Below are 15714 nucleotides of genomic sequence, written 5' to 3'. Positions count from 1 at the left end.
CTTGCAGCAATGTTCAGTAAGCTGGCTGCTCAAGAAGGTCCTACAGGGGCACTGTCAGGGAATCAATGGACCTGATTTATCACTGTGTATTTTAATTCTACTCCAGGGTGACTCCATTCAAGTCAGTGAGTTTATCCTAGGGTAAAACTGGGGAAAAACAGTGCCTCATGCTTCTTGCTTTCTGCATTAATTTCTTCCACAGAGCCACATTGATTCTTTCAGTTCTGTCCTCTTCAGGGCTCAGCTATGACAAGGTGGGAGCTGGAAGTCTCTCAGAATTGCTCAGAGGAGTTTGGGTATAATCCTGGTATGAGCAGAAATTTCTGAACCCCAGGTTTGCCAGCTAATGCTTAAAAATGGTTTCTGATGAAGATACAGGAATCTTACAGTGTGGTTCTTGAGAAGTAAGGCAATTTGAAAATAGGATTTACTGTTGGGATGGTACACCAGAGGCTGTCACACCACTAAACTGAGAATAAACAGAGAAGAAAGCCTGAATGAGAATGCCATGAACGTGGGTATAAATGAGGGAGGGAGTAAACTCTTGCCTCCAAACAAAAAGGTTGGCATTTGTGTGTAACAACATGCAGGTATTTTGCCAGCATGAAAAACAGAATTGAGAACTGGAAATCTACGTCTCCATGTTTGTCTTTCAGCAGGCTTCCAGGCATCCACATTTTCATTCAAAATCACTACCAAGCTGTTTACGATAGATCTGTGCCAACTGCACTGTTTTATGTATCCATTTAAGCCAAATCATTGTGACCTGATGTGGCTCAGTTTTTTAAAAGGGTGCGCCTTCAGAATTTTAATTTTTTTCAGTTCAAAGTAAAACACTGAGGGGAGTATTGGAATGGATCTGAAAACAGTGCAGCATTCTCATGCAGAGGCAAGAGTGCCATTCAGGCAAACACTTGAAGAAAATCTGTCTTGGGTGTGTTTCTCAAAATTAGTCTGAAATGTTAGTTGGAAAAATATCAGGAATCTTAGATGTAAGTGAAGTAATTCATATGCTCTGATTTTGCCTATATCTGTAGTATTGGGGAAGTGCAATAATAGTGTCTCTATGCTCTGTTTCTGAAATCTTAGTTTGCTTTTTGTTATCTGCATGTACATTTATTTAAGAGTGTATGTAAAGTCTGTTTTTTTCTCTCTCTCTTTCTTTTTTCCCCCTCCATTTTTCTCCATATTTCTCTGCATGTAAGTCTTATACTGAATTTGAAACCTGTTAGAAATATGGAAAACAAGTAAAAAAGATCCTTTTTTTGGTCAAATATGCTACTATTTGTCTTGGATTATAGAATATCCCTTATTTATATATTCAGCTGTATTCAGCTGTTTAGATATGTTCTCTTGCATAGATAATAGGTGATTGTGTTTAATTTTTTTTTTCTCAAATACTACTGAACAAGTAAAATTTTCTAAATTTCCTCAAATTGAGGTCAAATGTTTTCAGCCTCATAAATTGTCTCGGTCTACTTAGTTGAAATTTGTCATCTACAGTTGATGTCAAATCTACATCTACAACATCATTCAGTACCTCTACCTGGTTTTAGCTTCATCTGAGATTGAACTGAATATTTTGGCATTGCCAGAATTTGTAATCAGCAGTTGATCTTATGTGCAATATCACTTACTAATGGTGCTGGGTTCATTTGTTTTTCAGATGTTTCCACTACAACAGATACAAATAAAAATGGCTATTATTGTCCTGTGCCAGGCTGAGAGGTTTTTTATTTTTTAAAATACTGTAGCTGATGAGAGACTTCCTTCTGGTGAAATTGGATTCAATAGCAAAATTGATGAAATAAGGAGGAGGAGATTACCTGAAATGACCTTTCAGCCTGAATCTTTATTTGAACAGGAAAATTTTTTTTTCTGAATGTACTTCCAGATAGTATCTACATTTCTTAGAAACTTACAGGGCTTTTTGTGGAAAACCCCTGAACTATTTTTGTGTGGCTTTGGCCAAAAATACTTGGTTTTCTCTTACCAAATTTCAAAAAGGTTGAATAGTTGGCTTTTCTGAAGGAAAGGCAATACTTTCCATAAAGAAAAATCCTCATTTTCTTTCTAGCATTACCCTTTTTTTTTTCTTCACATTTCTGACAAGCAAAAGAGTATGAAAGTACCTGGAAGTATGCAACAGCTGTTGGATCATGAAATTTTAAAGTAAAAAATACAATTTACTGTCTTTGAGTTTTTGCCTGCTGCAGCACCAGTCAGTGTTAGTATATTAGGCTCCCACTTACACTTAAATGCAAGTGCAGATGAATATTTCTGCTACTGCATCGTTGCAAATACCATTATGGCTCATTGCTATTGATACCAGTTACTGAGGAATAGAGGCTGTGATTGCCTAGTCTGTACTATTGCCAAAAGGGGCCAGCTGCCCTTTTCATACACCTTGCTTGTGGTTGCTAGAGTGTTCATATTGGTGCAGAAGTTGTTGAATAAGGAAACTTTGGCAACTGAAAATTAATAATGAGAGAAAAGGAAAGTTAATATGGGCATGAGGGAGTTGCATGAACAGGTAACAGAAACTGTGTGTTTTGGTTGAAGTATGAATTTATATTGCTTTGAAATTTAAGTGCAGTGATGTTACATGCTTGAGATTATGCAGTCCTGGTGCCACAGTGAATTACGGATGTTCAGTTGTATGGGGCAGTTTTGTTTGAAAACATGGTTTGGACTACCCCTGCTGTACAGTGTATTTTATGGGATGTTTCAGTAGGTTAGCATAAAATGACAACCCTGGTCATGAATCTTACTCCTGTGTGAAAGATGTTGTGAAGTTAAGAGTACAGATGTGTACCTTCTATCTAGATTTCTGCCTTCTAATGTCCTTCAGTTCTGCCTTGACTTTTTCTGCTAGTCTGTGTTGCCCTTCTTAGACAGACAGAGGGGTTGCTCAGGTGCTTTTTTTCCTGCTCTTCTCTCAGTAATTTGTGGAGATACTTCTACAGAGCCTGAAACTGCTTTGCAGAAGGTTAGAGTACAATGTTGCTGCTATTCTGCCTATTTCTTATTTAAAACCAAGGGATTGAATCCCCTGACTTCCCTAAATCAGGGTTGGAGCCTGTAGTTATGACTGAAATGAAAATGAAGTCTTAAATGCAGGGATTAGGTAGTTAAGATGTGGGTTTAGAAAATACCCATTTTGCCATCAGATAATTTTGTGATATTTCTGTAAAGAAGGCTCTTCAAAAAAAACTGGAAGGAATTCAGCTGTGAGAAATTCCAGCAGTGAGAATTTGAGATGTTTGGGAAATCAGGAGCAAACTGAAACTGAGGTCTTATAAATGGTGGTATTTTTTTTTTTCTTTTCTGGTGCCAAAAAGCAAGCCAAGTTATTTTGTCCTGAATAATCTGTAGATTTAATCTCTCTTGAAGTGCCCAAGGGGTTCTCTGACAGAGTTTTGGAATCTGTGGTTCTACTTGGTGCTGTGTTTTGCAGCTTCATAGCAAAACTCTGAAGCTGATTTCTGCAATGGATAAAGTGGAGTTTCAGTATATATTTGATCTCTTTTAATAAGTAGAAACCTTAACCATTCTGTAAACAAAGACTCGGCCCAGTGTGACTATTCCTAAAAAAAAAATAAATTTTACTGGATTGTGGAAGTAATGTATCTTGTATCTTCTTCACTTATAAAACATAAGGCCTTAATTTCAGAGCTAAGAATAAAAAAGATGAGAAAGAATAAGACTGGATTGGAAACTATGCAGCCTGTGCCTAACTCCAGTGAAAATAGTTATGGTTGAGCCATTTTGATGAAAGGATTTACAGCCAGTGATCTTGAATTCAATAAATATGTGTATTGAAACATGTGGAGACAATGATTACCTGAGGAATACTTGAGAACAATATTTTAAGCTGTATAATTTTTTTAATTTACCATGAAAATATATACTATTGTGTAGATTTCCTTCCACTTTCCCACAGTCTAAGAAATGTGGCCAGAAACAAGTAACTTCCAATTGGAGACAGAACATGGTATGTCTGTCTTCCAAATCCAACTATTCTCCAGCCCATCTGCCAGTAGTGGACGCTGACCTTCTCTTTCCTGCTGTGGACAGGCGTCATTCAGTTCAGGAAATATCAGTGGAATGACAGAGAGTTGGATTAGCTCAGCAACAGTGACCCTACAAGACATGGCCTGAAAATCTGACTATGCTGTTAGTCAGGGTATCTGTTTGAACATTTCCATTGCATACAGTCTTTAGTGTTGTTAGCAAGGCTAGTGACAATTTAATTTTTGCACTTTTCTCTTACCTATACATGGGAGTAATGGTAGGAAAAGCTAATGAGCATATATATGGCAGGTATTTTGAGCTTTTGATGTCTTTGAAGTATTTAAGTAAATGAAGGTAGAGCAAAATTTTCCATAGAGAGATCATCCCTTTTGCTAGAAGAAATGTTAAAACTATAAAGAAACAAAAACTCTCATGTGATGACAAGTCGTCACTTTTTTCCAGCTTTTACATTAGTTGCTCTAGTGATGCCTGAAGTAATGTAAATTCACTTTTTTTTTTTTTTTGTAATTATTAGTGATTTATTAAGTTTAAACACAGAACAAAATGTAATTTAACTATCTGCATTGTATGGATGTTGCAATCAGAGACTATCATGAGGGATATGGTCTTCTGGAATCTGATACTGTGTTTTACTTGGTGTATCTGTCATAGAAAATATTTCGAATAAACAGCAAGAGTTTGGTGACTGTGATATTTTACTAAGAGTGTATATACTTGAATGTGTAACAGGTGAGAATGAAACAGATGAATACTGTGATGTATGTATTAGGTACCCTTATTTTGGGAACTACCTGAAGTTATGTGTCTGACCCCATCACTACCATGAGCCGTCATAGAAATCCTGGTTCACTGAAGTGTTAAGTTCACTGCTATTCAGGAAACTGTTTCTTTGAATTCCATTTTCTCTGTTTTTAATAAATCTTGGTTTTGGCTAGGTCACTCTTGCCTAGGTAATTTTACAAAAATGTCTGTAGAATGCCGAGAAGCTCATCAGCTTTATGAAGAAGACCTTAAGAGTTTCCAGAATTTAAAAGTTCCTCTCAGTGCCAATCATTAGGCAGGAAGGACATTATTCTGTTTTAATAAATTTTGCCTGCCATCAGGCTACAGTGAACAAATAAAAAAATGCAGAATACCACAGACTAAGAGAAGTCTGAAATTTGGTGTTGGTGGATGGCAATATAAAACAAGATGAAAGATATCTAATTTATGCTTGGCTGAGCACCAATAAACTCTTGCAGTGCATGAGGAATGCCATCCCTTGATCTTCGTGTCAGAGGGGCCATTAGGCACAAATGGAGGTATGTGATTTGCTGATAATAACTGCGTAGGAGAAATCCTCAGAGAATTTGTTAGGATGAATCCATGGCTGCCTGGCTGGAACAAACAGAGCTTCTTGGAAGGGCAGCTCTTCATCTGCAGTAAGATAACTAGCCCGTGAAAAAGCTATCAAAAACGGTGAAGTCCTGTGTTGTGGGTGGCATTTCAAATATGGCAATAACTGGGTGCCAAAGTGGCGAAGAGAGAAACTAATGCCTTCAGAAAATGAATGTTAAAGCATTCTTACTCCTGCTCAAGTAAAAGATGGTATGTCTTATTTCCTATCTGTTAAAAAAAAAATCTCTGAATAAATACAGCTGTTGAATATCTTGGAATGGAAAACAAATGTCCTCTTTATGTTTTGTTATCTACAGTTTCATAGTATTTCAGCCTCAATGCATAGTAGCTGCATAGTAGCGCTTACCACTAAGCCAGGTTGCATAGTGTGCTGGAAGATAAATGCAGAGAAACTATCTGTTCTAGTGGCTACTTGTAGACTTTTAACAGACTTTTGTATGGAGTAGAATGCACGCCATAATTTCTGGCAGGTCTTTCAATAGTAAAACTTAACACTGAATTCCTAACTTTATTAGCACTTTCATTTCTGTGTAACCTGATCCTGATAGGACCAGATAGGGTTTAGGTTTGGTTGGAAGGTGATGAGTATGTATAACATATAGGCAAACTGATATGCATGTGCAATATGATATGTGAGAGCTGAACAATATGTGTGAATGTCACATATAAGGAGAATCACACTTCTTAAAACATAGAAAGTCGGAAACTAGTCTCAGTCCTTTCTTCTACAGATCTACGTGAACTTAGTGAAAATGATTTTTAATGCAAATTTAATAAACAGGACATTATTTGTATTTGTTAGAAAGTTTCGGCCTCTTCTATCCATTGAAAACGTTGCCATTAGGTCTTTTTGAATAATTAATTTTTCACTTTATTTGCTGAACTAAAAAATAAAAAATATTTAAGATTGACTCAAAATGAATTTCTTTTTTGTCCCACTGTAATGATAAATCCACATGTCATTAAAATATTTCTACTGAAATTAAATTTTATGCACCAAAATACTTAATTCCCTGTAATTTGTTTTTTTTTATCCTCTCTTTAATGAGTTACTAAATTTATTTTGAAATGAAGAAACAATCCATTTTGTTGAAAAAATACTCAGACGAAACATTTAAGTATTTTCAAGGCTACATTTTCCAGAAAATAATCTAATGTGGTTTTTTTTTAAAGTTGATTTACAGGTGATTCCTTTAACTGTCCTGTTTGTTTCCTGATGCCTGTTTATCATGCTATATTTTGTAAAGTTTTTGGAGAATTGTGATGCATACATTTTGTGCACCTGACCTATAAGTATGGATAAATACATGTGAAGCCCCTTTATGATTGGTGTAGGCTGCTGGTTTGGCTTGTTTTAATCTTGAAAATCTTTAGTTTCCACAGGGTAAATGAACCTTTAGGCTTGTTTTTCTGGGCTTGGAAAGGAATCAGACCAACACCATCTCCACTACCTTTCAGGTGTCCTTTGACATTAGTTGACTTTTGGAAGTGTGAAGTGCTTAAGGGGATTAGAGAAGACTGAAGGAGAGGAATTTGAGGCATGTATTGAGTAAGAAAGGCTGGCTGAGGAGAGAGGTTTTGGAGCTTGTGTTTGTGGACAACTGCTTCTTATATTTTGTTTAAATGTGCTGGCATTCATAAACCTGTAGCCTGGAATGCAGGCCCATTTGAATGGGTCTGAATTTTAGTGCAAATGTTTTACCCAAGTGTTAAGATAACACATCAAGTGGTAAAGTAAATTTTTATTTTTACTGGTAAAGGTCTAATTTAGATTGACAAACACACTTAAAACTGCATATAGGCTCAAGGTGAAAAATAGAGCGTATGAAGGCTTTCTAAATTGGGATCCAAACCTTCTACTGTTCTGGCTTTTGTTTGCTTTTAAATTCCTCTTTGGTTCTTTAATATGTCTTGTGTAAATCTAAGATGGTGGGAACAGATGGTCACAAGAGATTTCCAATAGTTTGTGTGGATATTGATGAGAACTTAATAATCTCTTAACTTGAGACTTGACTGCTAAGACAAACCCAGTGTGTATAGATGTCTAATGGCTTTCTTATTAGAACACACCTCCAGCTGGAACACGTTCAATCCTATTAAATTTTCCAGTGTGCAACCAAAACATCTCTCTTTTCAAACACTTCACTTGAATCATTTCACAGTGAGCCTCATCTACTCTCATCCCCAGTGTGATGACTATCAGTGAAGTGGCCTCAACAGTTGCTCCTACTATTTTTGGATGGGGTTGAAAGATCATTATTGTTATAAACATATAATGCTATTCAAAATGCAACTCTTCATGCCATAGGATTGGTAATCTTCTGACTGGTGCCTTTCTGTATTGGAGCAGTAACTAAAATTTGGTCCAGTAGCCAGAAAGACTGTAATTTATGGAGTGACACCCACAAACTTGTTTTGATTTCAGTATTCCTCATTTGGCAAGTGTTTAGACAGCGTGTAGTCAGAATGCATTGCCATTTTCTGCAACCCCAAGTATTTGATGTGTCAGAATTCCCGTTAAAATAGATAAACAAAATCTGAAATTTCCAGATGGACAACAGTACTGCAAGCAATCTATCATCTATGACTGCAGTTTGAAAATGCTTTAAATCACTTGTTAAGATACAAGCACATGTATCAAAATATTAGGACTTGTATCACAGCAGACTTGCTGTAATCATGAAAAGACGCTTAGTGTCTAGTCAGATAGGCTATGTATTTTGATTTTGGTGGATCTGATGTTATATTGTCCTCCTCATTGTCATAGCTGTCCTGCCACATGAAAAAAGTACAGAGTGTTTCCTGGTGAGCCCAACTCAGGCAGACAGACCAAAACTGTCCTTGGTAGTGGGGGTCTGGTGTATTAATGTTATGCTGAAAGAGAGAAGAATGCTATTGAGTGTATTTCTTGGGACTTACCTTCTAAACTTCTTACACTTTTACATAACTAAATTGAGAAGCAGCCTGAATGCCCAAAGCTTGATTTTTCAGGAAAAGTTGTATGTGTCCTCTAGTTGTTGTCTTTGTGATTTTATGTACTTTGAAGTGCAGTCTGAAGTTAAGTATGATAGTTGTAGCTCTCTAAGTGGTTTAAGAGATGTGGTTTACAGATACTTACAAGTCTCAAGAGTGGACGATACTATTATAGATACCAGAAAGAGGAAAGTGTAATCAATGTATTCATCTTTTTTCTTCCTCCTTCATTCCGATTCAACTGTGTATGTCATGTGTGCCTACTTAGTATAAATGCAGAAATACACATTGTGCATGTTCCATATTACCTCTTTCTGAATGAGTTACACAAGCTTTGTTACTCCCTTCATTACCAAGAATGGTCAAGCTATTTTTGTGTAGACTGGAGAGGAAAATGACTCATGACTTTCTTACAAGAGCCGGTTGAGATAGGACAAGGGATAATGACTTTAAAAGAGGGTAGATTTAGATTAGATATGAGGAAGTTCTTTTCTGTGGGGGTGGTGAGACCCTGGAAGAGGTTGCCCAGAGAAGCTGTGGTTGCCTCACCCCTTGAATTGTTCAAGGCCAGGTTAGATGGGCAACCTGGTCTAGTGGAAAGTGTCCTTGCTCACAGCTGGGGATATTGAACTAGACAATCTTTAATGTTGCTTCCAACCCTAACCATTTTATGATTCTGTGATTCTATGACAATTTTGCGTTTAACTAGGGTCATAAAGGCATAGAAGCAAGCATTGAAATTCTGACACCACTCATGAAATTTCAGGAGCTTATATTATTTTGTATATTACTGATGAAAGTAATAATAGCTACTTGAATTTTAGACAATATATTTCCTGTTTCTCTATCAGCTGGAGCCTGAATTTTCTTATAGTTATGTCAGTTTTACATCATTGTCTTTGCTGATTTTAGTCCTCATATATGGAGTATAAAGGAAGACTCATATTCCACGTGGAAGAGAGTACATTGCACTGGAGCCTCGATCCGTATCACATCTCTTGTCCTGGTACAGCAACAGCTACTACTCCTACAGTCTGGGAAAGCTGAAATATCCCCAAGCCCATCTGCCAAAATGAGTAACTGAAATAGAGAAGAAATTCCTTTCTGACCTCATGCTCACAGTTAACTTATTTCCTGAAAAATGTGATTTTGATACATTGTTTTATCTTGCAAAGCTACAGGAATTATTAGTGGTCATAAAATGATTAATTCATTTTGAAAGTCTACTACTCAGTGACAGTTAGCCGTAGTCCATTGTGCAGATCCACTATAGATAGCACAAAGAAATCTTCAGTGTTTTAAAGCTTTGTAATATTTTGTGGCAATAAATTTTGAAAGAAAACTTTACCTATACACAGACTTGTCTTTGAGGCAGAGGAGAATGAAGCATATATTTTGTAGTTTTCTATTAAACAGCCTAAACCATATATGTCAAAGCAAAAACCTATTTTCACTTCTGCTTTCTAAATATGACCATTTTGTTTTATTTAATGTTCATGTTTTAAGAGGGAGATGGGAGAAACAATGTAATGAAAAAATGTAATTTGCACTGTGAAAAACCACTGCTGTTCAATACTATTTGGTGCTATACAGATCTGATTCATATTCTCAGATTTTCTGTAGTAATAGGTCTTGTGAATCTGATGATATAAAGTGCAAAAATTCCCCCCCCCGCCCCCCCCCCCCCCCCAAAGAACATCTTACACTGATATAAAAGAAGTACAGCTTGGTACTTATTTATAGAACTAAGCATTAATTATATGCTAAATTAAATATATTAATTCTCCTGTGTGAGTAGTTTGGTATCTATGGATAAAAATCTGCATCTCAGATATGTTTAATAATTTTATGTGGACATTGAACAAGGGAAGGGTTTTACTGGATCATTATCTTCAGTCTTTTGCACTGAGAATGAACTGCATCATGTAATCCCATTCCTAACCACATTATCCTTCATCATGAGCCAATGAATTAACCTTTGCTCCTGCACTTTTCTTGGGAAGTTGTTACGCAGCTAATTGTAAGGAAACTCATTCTTTTTAATTTCCTAAATTAATTCAGGCCACTTTATTCCCCTCCCAATATGATCTTCTAGTTGTTCCCGTAGTTTTTACTTCATGCTAACACAATTCATAGAGAGCAAACACCTGTGCTTCCAGTTTTCTTTTTCTCCCAAAGTAGACTCTCAGTTCCCTAAAAGGAATGATTAGCCCTTCTTTCTGTCTGTTCTAGTCTAAGTTTGCAAACAACATAAAACAGAGCACTGTCTGCAGTTTATTGTTACCTTGCATAATGATATTAATACATCCCTATTTCTGCTGGAAGTATTTTGCTTTTGCTGCAGGTTAGTATCACATTGCACTTTATCGTTATGCTGGTGACTCATAGTAATTTTGTGAGTAAGTTTTACACCTAGGTCTTTTGCTTGATCTGTCATTTCCAGCTGACCAGAATTTTTTCTATAATGGTACTTACTAGTCACAGTACACTTGGTGAAGAAATATGTTGGCTGTCACATTCGTGAAGAAAGAGGCCCTACCATATTTGATGACGTGTTTGTTCCAGTCTGTGTATGGGAAATTATGTGCCCACATAATGATAAAATTTCTGATAGCCATTTTTCCTCCAATGAAGTATTAATGAGGTCCTCATCCAGGTTCAGATTTGACCCATATGAAGGAATGGCAAACTTCTGATGCTAGTTCATTTTCCAGCCCTTCATTCAAATGGATGTTGACCATAAAAGCTTCGGTTTTCTCCATGTTATTGCAAATTTTTACTTACAAAAGTGGTCTTTATTAAGCTGTGGCAATATTCTACTCTTGATTTTATTTCTAGCTTTTAGAAGAGTATCATGTATTTCAGTATCCACGTTCCAATCATGACTGATACTCCACCATGTTTTGTTATGGCTCTACTATCTGATTTCCTGTCTTGTGATATTGGTTCCACTTCCTTTGGTTTGTAACCATGCCACCTTTCATTGGTTTCCAAACTGCTAAACTGCCTCTGTTACTTCACCCACTTCAGCTTGACTGTGTATAATCCTTTCAGTAACTGAACTGTATCCATGACTACTCCTATATTCTCTGCTTATACTTTTCTCTTTGCTGCTTCTGCTGTTTTATTTTCCTCCTTTTTACTGAATGCTTTGAACTGTTTTTCTATTGCCTGTGTGATAAAATCAGGTTTGGAGAGTCAAGCGTGACTCTTTTTCAGTCTTCTTCCCTGGGCTTCTTAGTTTAAACTTGTTCTGAGAGGTTACGCCATTTTGAATCTTAGAAAACCAGTCCCTCAGGTAGAAGCTATTTTAAGTGTCCATTTTCTCCACATGCTTCCTTGTATATATTTTATTGTATGATATTGTATAGCATATCACTATATTGGTTTATTTAGAGTAGTTTTAAGGCCTGAATCAACAACTAAGGATTTTTTGTTCTGTTTTCCTGTGGCAGGAGGTTAAATATTTCTAGAAATATTATAATTTACCATAAAAGGATGTAAACAACTGATTCCTTCCAATTCAAGAAACAGTCCCTGTAGAGAGTGTACAAAGTCAAGAATCTTGATTTGGCAGCAGTGTTAGTCAATGTGAATCTCATGCAAGCCACACAGACATTTTGGTGCCACTTCTCAGAAAGCTGCTTGTGTATGTAGAGTATATGCTGACATATCTTCTCCTTCCCATCATGCTTGTCCAAAGATATATCCCTAAGAAAATACTTATCGAGAGACATAGAGTCTCCAGCTGGCAATCCTTTTACTTTGGATGCTTGGCTTTTTGCCAGGAAAGGCCATTTTTTATTCATCTGAGGGCAATATGTATTTGACGTATTTCTGATTTCTTCAAACACCTCTGAGCTGCTCATTTCAGCTGACTGAACAGCTGGCTTTTTCTGAACAGAGCTAGGTAATGCTTGTCTGCAGAGCAGATATCATTGAACACCATTCGGTGCAGTCTGTAAAGTCTGCCAGATGTCTTCTTACTTAGTCAACAATTTTTCATTTTGCTTAAGGAAGGTGTAGGGGATCCAGAAAGTAGGAATACATTTGAAATACAAAGGTAATGTTTAGTTTCACCCCCAAGTCCAGGCAAGTCTCCAGAGACTTCTACAATCCCAGCTATCTGGAATATTTGGATGGCAGCTCTCCTGTTTAGTGGCTGCAAGAAGGGTTGCTTATTTCAATAGATGTTACTTCTCTCCCAGTGTCAGCAGTGGGTCATCAGCTTTCAGAAGAATTTTGCAATAGAAGTTTCTGGCAATTTATAATCACTTTTGACCCTCTGTGTTTAATGATTGGCTTGTTCATACAAAAACTTGTGCTCAGGTTTTCAAGTGCAGCTATTACCACAAAACACAGACTGGGTTTCCTTTTGTGTAAATTGCTAGCGCAGAGCCAAGCTGAGAGTTTGTATCATGGATGACATTTGCACAGATTTTCACTTCTTGTATATTTGGAAATGTTGACCTCTATAACACTGGAGAACATAAAAATTCTCCTATACTTGTTTCTGTAAAAAAGAGTGTCGACTGGACGTTTTCCACTGTTTCTTTGTTTTGTTTTGTTTTGTTTTGTTTTTTTCCACTTGCTCTCAGACGTTTGCATGTGGCATTTTGGCAAATACAGGTGTATAATTCATGCTTATTCTTTTGTCTGCTTGAAAAGGGTTTCTGCCTGTGGAAAATCTGGCTCTATCTATTCATGGTCACTTTCAACATCTCTTATGTTGGGTTTTTCTGTTGTTCTGATATCCACTTGGTTGGCCAAAGCAACTCTATGTTGACACTACGTTGGCCAACAGAAAAGAACTCCTGCAGTTTCAACTGGCAGGGTTATTTTCCAATTCCTTCCCTTGATTACTGAGACATGTAGCTAACTTTGTACAGCTTCTTTGTTTCAGCCAAAAGATGGGAACATTTAGGTGAGAGAGTGAAGTGTGCCCTCTTTACATACTGTTTATTTTACATTAGAGGAGTTCTTGAGGCAGGATGTCCTACATCACTTCATAGTTTTAATAAGGAAGCTGTCAGGTTTTATTATTAAGTGAAAAGTTACAAATACTTCAGTCCAAACATCTTTATACATATTTTCCAACAACTTGCTTCCTCACATCAGTTCAGAATCTGCAAATGTAACACACTTTAATTACACATAATGTGATGTAATGGAAAGCTTGTTAGTCTTCAGCACAAGTCAATAAAAGAAAACAAGTCCAAAACCTTGAATATGATTTTTGTCTTCGTCATCTGTGTGTTTTTCTGTACATATCTTAACATCTATTATGTGTTCTTCCTCTCTTACCTCCTCTTATTTTTTTCCTTGGTGCTTTTTCTTGATGTATTCTGAGAGCTTGCAAACAAATAGGTAGAGGGAAGGTGAATAGGGAGAAAAGATTTCCTTTTTTGTATTGTTTTCCATGAAAAGGGGAGCCTGTCCCTTTTCTGATACAATCTTTTAATTTGTTTTTGGTTTTGTTTTTCTTTTTAATCTGTTTTCCTAGTCATTTTGCTTAATAGCTAGTTCCCTCCAGCTGGGACACTGAAGGCAACAACTTCCATGCCCAGAGAAACTTGGCATTGAGAAATGACCAATTATGAGTTAAAACAAGGACAAGTAAACCCTGCAGGGGCAAGATCCCATTGAGTAACAATGAATTTTGGCTGATTACACTCTTGGGTTTATTTTGTATATTTATCTTTGTATATTTATTTTCTATACTTATGTTTGTAAGGCACAACACTTCCATCATTGCTTTGTTTGTCTTACCTTCTAAAAGCTCTTCTTTCTTCACTTTTGGTCTCTTAATCTTGTAAATGTTGTCTCAGCATGACATAAATCTCACACATACAAACTGTTTCTGTTAATGTTCAAAAAACAAAATGCAGCTAAACAAGCCAAAGGTGATTATCTAGCTACCTGCAGAATAATAAATAAACAAGCTACAGTATTTGGATATAAGAAGTTTATTTTACCTACAAGGAGGTGAATGTGAACACTAGCTAAATTCTAGGATTGGAGAAGACTATTTGTTTTCACATTCTTATTCATAAAAACCAACCAAACCAAACCAAACCAAACAAACCCACCACCACCAAAAACCCCATAACCCAAAACAAAACAAAACAAAAAGCAAAAAGATCCCAAAACCCAACCCCCTGATTCGTTCAATATCAAGGAGCTGGCATTACTGACAGTAGATTTGTTTCAAGGTCAAAATGATGTATCTTTCTCCTCTCCTACTTTTTAGTGATGTCTGGGCTCCTATAGGATTTAGCAATAATTTCCCTTCAAGGGGAAGTTGGATTTAGGAGTCTGACTCTTCTAGGTTCTTTCAAAAATACAAGCTGTTATTAATAATCATCCAATGCCTGTAACATTACATCAGACTTCAGCTTTTTTAAGTCCAGGAGACCATATGGGTACTGTATTCTCAACAACTTCTAGTAACTTCTAGCTGTCTTACCAAATACTTAAATTTTTTTTGGAGTGAGAGCTCAGTGGTAATTTATCATTCATTGTAGGAATTCAGACAAAGAGGGAGCACTCATTATTTATTGGGTGATATGGTTTAGTGTGAGGTGTCCCTGCCCATGGCAGGGGGGGTGGAACTAGATGATCTTAAGGTCCTTTCCAACCCTAACTATTCTATGATTCTATGATTCTAACTATTTTATTGAACTACTAAGCACTGATTTAACTGTAAAAATATTCTTATAAATAGACATTTAATTGCTTTTAGTATAGCTATTTCTTAATCTCTAAAGGTTTAGGAAATAAAACCAACATTGTAAGTAAATAGGAGTGATATTATAAAATATTTTCCATAGGTAATTAGGAAATTGTGATCGTTTTTGAGACATTAAAATATTTCTAATTATAAAAATTAAAGCTGTGCTATTATGGAAACCTTACGAAACCCTATTTTAAGCCTCTCGTATCACTTTTCTATGTGAAACTGCTTTCATCAGTATGTGGTTAGGCTTATTGTGGAGAAAAAAAATAAATCAGAAAATGTCTCAAGAAAATCTGTTAAATTTTGCAGTTAAAACATGATCAACAGAGTTTCAAGACTTCAACTGAATGGTTTATGCGTTAGAAGGATGATTCTTGAAACAATAACCTGTCAGTGAAAGAATATAGAGCCCATTCTGACGTTACTAGATTTCTTAGGCTAGATCTCATGGATAACAGTTATGAATTCAGTGTCTTCTATATGATATTACTGTGATTGAGGTAATTACTTTGTTGAGACAGGTCCTGCAAATGTTTCCACACTGTGATTGCTACCAAATCCTAAATGCCTGC

The sequence above is a fragment of the Pezoporus flaviventris genome, unplaced genomic scaffold (genome assembly GCF_033815535.1).
Source record: "Pezoporus flaviventris isolate CSIRO_AGI_PZ_B2104156 unplaced genomic scaffold, CSIRO_AGI_Pfla_v1 ptg000036l, whole genome shotgun sequence".
NCBI lineage: Eukaryota > Metazoa > Chordata > Aves > Psittaciformes > Psittacidae > Pezoporus > Pezoporus flaviventris.
The sequence above is the reverse complement of the archived record's forward strand: the minus strand, read 5'-3'. Positions refer to the sequence as shown.